This window comes from Delphinapterus leucas, unplaced genomic scaffold (assembly GCF_059928025.1).
Source record: "Delphinapterus leucas isolate spDelLeu-1000000601 "Yukka" unplaced genomic scaffold, BTC_Dleu_Yukka2 spDelLeu_asBTCV2_sq67, whole genome shotgun sequence".
In the NCBI taxonomy this organism is placed as follows: Eukaryota; Metazoa; Chordata; class Mammalia; order Artiodactyla; family Monodontidae; genus Delphinapterus; species Delphinapterus leucas.
In genome coordinates this window covers 1,011,441-1,018,744 of record NW_028322276.1, presented here as the reverse complement: position 1 = coordinate 1,018,744, position 7,304 = coordinate 1,011,441, and the positions used below count along the sequence as shown (strand labels likewise).

General features: G+C 41.0%; 1 pseudogene; it reads left to right on the top strand.

Annotated features, from left to right (window-relative positions):
* The first annotated feature begins 331 nt into the window (after positions 1–331).
* On the top strand, positions 332–6,285 carry LOC149743829 (malignant T-cell-amplified sequence 1-like; annotated as a pseudogene).
* The last annotated feature ends 1,019 nt before the right edge of the window (positions 6,286–7,304 follow it).

The following is a 7,304-nucleotide window of genomic DNA, read 5'->3' as shown; positions in this document are numbered from 1 at the left end:
TCTTGCAACGAGAATGAGTGCTTGGTCCCTTCTTACTGCTGAACTTCCACCCTTTCAGCTACCAGCCCTAGGGAGAAATTGGTAACCCCAAAGAACACCCCAAATTGCCTCAGTGCTCATATGAATAGCCGGAGGAAGTAGTTGAAGGAGCAGAAGGAGTGAGATTTGCCCAGAGCTGGAAAAGTGCAGCCAGATGCATCACCTGTGGGTAACGACCCCAGCTGCCACCGTCCCTTTTGCCTTCCAGGTGTAGGGGGTCTGCGGGATCCTTGCTAAGTCTATTTTTCACCATTCCCGGCCCTTCCCTATCATCACCCCTTCACCTTGCAACATGTTCAAGAAATTTGATTAAAAAGAAAATGTGTTCAGCTACATCCAGTGGAAAACCTGCTATTATGGGTATTAAGAACAAGTAGAACCATTCCCAGGCATTGAACCATGGCTTCATCCAATCGTGCCTAAGAAGGAACCAGTTAAAAGAGTGGTATGCTATGAACAGAAGGAAATCTTTACAGTGACTGGAGAGTTATTTTATTTAGAAAAAGAGAGGGTCTTTTTATCCAACCACAAGGTTATTCCACACAGAAAGAGATAAAAAAGACCCTTTTTCCACACCAACAGGTGGATAAAGGAGCCATCAAATTTGTACTCAAAGGAGTTGCTATCACGTGTCTACACTTAGCTTCTCGAGGAGCTAAGCTTTGCTCCGCTGCAGCGATAGGATTGTCGCAATTGAGGCAGAAGTAAAACAGCTTGCTCTGGGTGTTGCAGTCGTGAAGATGTCTGCAGAAGGTGCTGAGAAAGTCCACACAGCAGCTGGCATTGAAACATGTACTATATAAAAGGTGGGCTGTGGCACGTAAACGCATATGAGCAAGTCCCAGATGGAGTGCACTTGGGCTACACATGGATGTGGAGCAATATCTGTGTGTGTGTGTGTGTGACAGCATGACTACAACGCCCCTGTGATTATGCTGAATAAATCCTACACATGCAGAAAAGAGAACCCAACAAACAAACAGCTGTTGCCACCTTGCTCGGAAACAGTGCAGACCAGCTGCCCCTGTGTCCTCTCCTGGCCATCAAGCTATAACTCTCCCAAAAGAGCTTCATGACCCAGCCAGTGTGCTGGTGAGGCAGCGAGAAGACAAATGGGACTGAATTCTCAGTGTGTCACCTGAGGTGCCCTCATGTGAGCGTCTGGACAGGACCGAGCATGGAAGAGTCAAGTGTAGGGGCACTGAACTGGCTGGAGGGATTTCCTCTCGGCATCCCTGCGGAGTCAGAGCCCCTCTCAGCTCTTCATGGTGGAGAAGGGAGACGATGAGATGCCTCAGCCCCTACACACGGACAGGCAACTCCCGGCTCTTGCGGACTTCCAAAGCCTCATGTTATGAACTGACTTGTAATAACTTTGTTTTTGTCATTAATGTGCTAGATATTTTTAGTAGCATTAATCTGAAAACGGGTTATTACCACCGATGTCAGTAATGGAATTAGCTACACTAGAGACAACCTACAGTTTAACCTAAAGTTTACAACGAAGTTTTCGCCTCAAAGTTTTAAGGAATTCAAGACGAAACTAGAATAAGACAAGACACCACAGAAACTGCTTGGTGACTGGGCTTTATATTCACTTTAAAGAAAATCATCTCTGAAAACTTAGAAACGTTTAATTATGCATATTGTTATTAGCATGAAGGTGAGAGATAGAAATGAAATATGAACCTGGATATGCTTATAGCAGTATTATGTGGTTCTGTGGAAATCTTTCTGCAGTGTTCTCAAATAGTAGTGGAAAACCCCAAAGCAGGAAATGGTGACGCCTCAAAGTCATGCTGTTACCTGACAAAAGCAAGCTGCAAGGCAACACGCAGTATTTAAGACAGGTAAAAATGAAACTTTATTATCTGTGAGTAAATAAAAGTATATTTGAAAATGATTTTTTTTTAAGTTGTCAGAATATATACAAATGAACCATGGATACCTTGATACGTGTGAACGAGAAATTGGACTTTTACTCTGAAGTATTCAGGGGTTTTTTTGTGTGTACTTGGAACTCAGGATGAACTTGAACAAGAGTGTACACTCTTTGTATTTAAAAACACGCACACACACGCACAATTTTACATGTGATAACAGAAATGTCTTGTCATACAGCCCAGAGTCAAGTCAAATATTAAGTTACGTGGAAGAGAATGGGTTTTTATTTAAGGATTAAAGACAGAACACGCTCGAAGCACAAATAATGGAACCCCCACTGTACAGTAGTCACTAGAACATTCCTTGAGCACTCGTTGGGTTTAAGCCAGCTTGGAAATCAGTTATTTGTCTAAACTAAGTGAGAATTTATGCCAGGTTCCTGGAAAGCACATGTTTTAATTAACTTGGCTGCCAGTATCTCTCCGGGGAAGAAAATATATATTTTATTCTCAAAACTCGTCCGGGCCTGTTCTATCATGGATTGGTCCATTAAAAACAAAACACCCAAATCAATATTTAAAAATACTATTTTTGCTTACCTGAAATCTTCCTCCTTTTTAGAGCTTTTTCTTTTTCTGTCATCTGCTCAACACAGTGTAAAGTAAATACAGTCGAGTCCACAGCAGGGGCCGCTACTCAGGGGGCTCTGGGCTTCGGACATCACTAGGAGTTGAAATGGCCAAGAGCATGTTTGATGCAGAGCCCTAAAGGCATTTTGGTACTGGATAATCTGGATCTACAGAAAGCACATGATAGCCTGATACTGTTTCCTACATCTGCCACAATTTAAAATAATTTTCTGATGTTTTATTTTCTGTAACCTGAGATTGGGAATGTTGGGGAGAGAGTATAAATATAACTATTTATGTAACTCATTATAAATAGAGTATAATTAGAAAGTATAATTAGACTTGAGTCTAATTCCCCTTCATATCCTAGTTTCTGTGGCTCTCAGTAGGTAAGGCTCAGGTTCCAGTCCCAGCTCATTTCTACAGACTGGACAGTAGGTGGCACCATCAGCCAGTTTAAAAAACAGTTCACTGGTTTGGTTTGTTGTTAACCAGTTTACCACACTTGAGCAGGAACCTAAATAGTTTTGTGCATAAGTGCATTAAGTGCTGGCCATTGTCACGGGAGAATAATCCTAGAAGAGCACAAAGCCATTTAAATAGATCTGCATGAAGTATTTACAAATAACCACAGGAAGAGACTTTGCCTCTCTGTAGATTGAGATTATCCAATAATGAAATGCGTTTAGGGTTTGTGTCATAAATACTCTTTGCCACTTTAATTTCTGGTAATGAGAAAAGTCTGCCTGTGACCATCCCTAAACTAGTTTGTCCTTTGACCCTGGCCAGACACATAGACTTTATATATTTAGGTTTTCTTGTCTGGGGGAACAAAAAGACTTGACCTAGCTGCTCAGAAGTGGAAAACAAAGTATTAGACCTTAAAATCTTCCAGTAGAGTGCAGATCAAACACTCCCGATTCTAGACATTTCATAGAATGTTTTTAAACCTTTTCAGCCACCACTCGCTCTTGACTCAGAAAACTTACTTTACTAGGTACTGTTCACAGTGGAAATGTGTTGAAATCACTGCGGCTATGTTCTACTCCAGTGCACAAGGATCTCTACACACTAGGAACAGTGCTAAAATATTCTGAAAGCATAAATCCAGGGCATTTAATTTTATTTGAATAAAAACCTGTGCACAAACACATTTTATACATGACTTCAGGGAGGCCACAGGCTCCCTGGGCTCCCTAAGCCCCTCAGATTAAGATCTCCTGACCTGGGAGTGAAAGAAAACAAACGCACCCTTACCACCCTCCCCTCCCCATTGAGACCTCTGGTCCCACCCCAGCCACACCCATGGGAAGGCAGGTCGACACTCAGCACACGTGCTGTCCCAGCTGCAAGGCTGTCAGACGTGTTCAACGAAGCAGATCCGTCACACTGCACCTCTGCTTCCTACATCCTGCTGGCCCAGAAGGAGATTTAGAAAAAGCACAGAGAAGAACATCAACTCAGCAGAGCAGTCTCGAAGCACAGGGGAGTGCAGAAACAGGAAGCACAAATAAGCCCAGGGAATGACTGACTTCTGACGGTTTTGTTGATAATTATGTGGGTGAAGACTTCCTGCTCCCTGCTGAGGGCAACTCTGTATCTGCAGGCACTTTCTCTTTGCCTCGCAATGAAATGCAACTGCTTGTCAGAAGGCCGATCTCTTCTGTCATCCATAGGTCGCCTTCTCGCGGCTGTCACCCCTGTAACCCTGGACTGTATGCTGATTGTTCCATTGGTTGTCAACACTTCTATAAACGGAGACCTAACTGCCAAGAGTTCAAAATTCCAGTGGTCTGTCAGGTCCCACCACCAATTCACTCCCCAGAGTCACCTCTGAAGTGGGTAAAAATGCCACAAACTCAGGATTGAAGATACTACTGTGGGAACATGAAATACATTTAGAACCTTAGAAAGTCTAAATGTAAAGGTATTTGTTTTCCTTTAAAGTCTGATAAGAAAATGACCCTCTTGCTTATCTTGTCTAAAGAATAAAGATGGACAGGTACTTACTGAAAATAAGCTACAAAATTTGAGACTGAACAATGGAATTAAAAGAGAATTGTCTCATGCAGAATAACTACTCATGTTTGAGAATTTGAGAGGAAAAAGAAATTGATTCAAGACAAGATCTTATTATTAGAGCTGAGACCATATGCGATTTAGTCAAATTTCTTTTTCTGAAGGCCAGATCGCCTTGTACAGACTTGTACAGACACAAGGCTGCAACTTTCTTCTCCACTGATCTACAGAGGGGTCCACAGCCACCACTCCGGACCACCGCATTGTGCAGCACTCAAGATGCTCAGGACTCTCTCCTATGTATCCCTGGGGAGTGACTCCCAAAGGGTCCATCCACTGGGCCTAGCTCTACATGCTTGTAAACACCCTTTAAACCTCTGAAGAGAGCTCTCCTCTCTTCCACATGAAATATCCCCTCACATCTCCTCACTGTTAACATGGCTGCTGGTTTTACAATCAGTCTTAAGATATGGTCTCCTGACTAATATTTCTTATTATAATAAAGTCAACGGTTTTATACAATATCTTACTGGCATTGTTAATATGTCAGATGCAGAGAAAGAATTCAAGTATTAAGGCAAATAATTGTCCTCCTAGCCTTATGAATTATCTAAGTATTGTCTCAACTGATAATGAATGTACAGAGCCTTTTCATAGGGAAAAATGGGGAAAAAGGTAAGAAAATTAGATCAAGCTTAACTCATAAAATTAGCAGCGGTAGATGTTCTTTGAAAGGAAGAACACAAAGGATTATGAATCAGAAAACTGCTTCCAAAGTGAAAGAAAAGAAGCAAAAGCCACCAGAAAATTCTCATGAGTAGACATTTTCGGGAAGCCGGATAATCTTTCTGGAAAAACAAATTGGACTTTCATTCAGTTGGTAGAAATCGTGCTATAACTTTTAATCTTTAGAGGTTTAAAAAGAATTTACTGTCCACATTTATGACAAGTTGATAATATGTGTAGAAGGTTCAAGAACCTATAAATATTAAATACTTTATGTTGTATTCTGCCACCCGCCCTTGCCCAGGACCCCTGTCTTCAAAGTCAGCCACTGTGGTTGATTTTCCAGGTATCATTCCAGAGTGTCTTTTTATGGGTATACAAGAAAATGTGAATATATATTTTCCTTCACTCCACATTTTAGTACATAAATAGTTGTATAATGTTTCATTACATCTTCCTTATATTCAGTTGAAAAATATCTGGGGAAAAAAACTTCTATCAGGACGTTGTTTCCTACAAAGCAGTCCACTGAGTGGATGATGTACTATAATGCATGTTGCCAGTCCATATTGGGATAAACACTAATATTCAACCATCTTTTGACATTACAAACAATGCTGCAATGCATAACTTTGGCCTGTTATTCTACTGCTAAAATCTGTATAGGATAGTTTCTAAAGGAGTTGTAGCCTAAAGTATTTCTAACTGAAATAACATTTGATAAGATGTTACCAGTAAGATAGCAGGTACTGAGTTTTTCTGAGGAACATAGAAATGGTCATTTCTCTTTATTTTATTATAAATTCAACCTCTCCTCTACCAGATTTCTCCCCGATCTGTGTTTGAAAACATTTTCCAACCTCTTCTACCCTTGTGACTTCTCTATAATCTGTTCCTCTTCTTAGCAGTGTCATTCATTCTCATGCCCACCACAGCCTGACATGGTCTCTAACTGCTGCCTGCTCGTCTCTCTTTGTCCATCATTGCTCAACCCACTCCACTGGAGAAACACTCAACATGGCCAGACATCTTGTTGAGTATGAAAAAATGGATCATGGATGATTCTGACTCACTGAGCCTGGGTGAGAGGAGACATCCAGAGGGGAGTTTAAAGTAGCTGGGGAAGGAGAAGAGGATTTAGGTTTCATCCATGGTCATCATTCAGGGGAAGGTGCTACTGAGACTTTACATAGGAGCAGGAGAAGACAGAATTAGATGCAAGTACTTTCAGTGGCCCAGAAATTACAGGTGAACTGAGAGGCAGGGACTCCAAGGGAAGAGCAAGGGAGAGAACACAGTGAGTTGGGAGGTCCGGGGGGTGATAATTTGTGGGGCAGGGCATCCAAAAGGAAGGAGCTACCCAGAGAGAAAACTCCACCACTGCCTGATTATCCCTCTGAGTCTCTGTCGAGTACTAATCTCAGCACACACAGGTGAAATTTCACAAGGCTGGGAAGGAACAATTTCTGCAGAAAGAACAATTACTGGAGAACTCTACATTAAATAATTTCCAAAGTTCACGTATGGCTGAGAATCCTCACCAGCCAGAGTGAAGAAACCTCCTTGAATACATGGGGTATTCAATTAAGAAACCAGAAATTGTGCATATTAGAAGTGGAACTAATCACAAGCCCTAGAATAAAGGATACTCTAGAACTGCACTAACAAACCTTAAAAATGAGACTTGAAAGGGTCTAAGTGATATGCAAGTAATCGTTTCCTACCAGAAAAAAATATTTGAATTAACACTTTAAAAAACATAGAAAAATGCCCCACTTCTATCACCCAGGAAACTCCAAGGGATTTAGGGACATTGTGTGAGACCCCAGGTCAGATATATATATATATATATATATATATATATATATATATATATATATATATATATATATACTGCAAATACATTAGAATATTCAAGAGATTGACTACTTTCTGGAAAAATATGAATTCTCAAGAGCAATATTCAAAACAACTAAAACAAAAGAAAAATAAGCTAGAAAGCACATA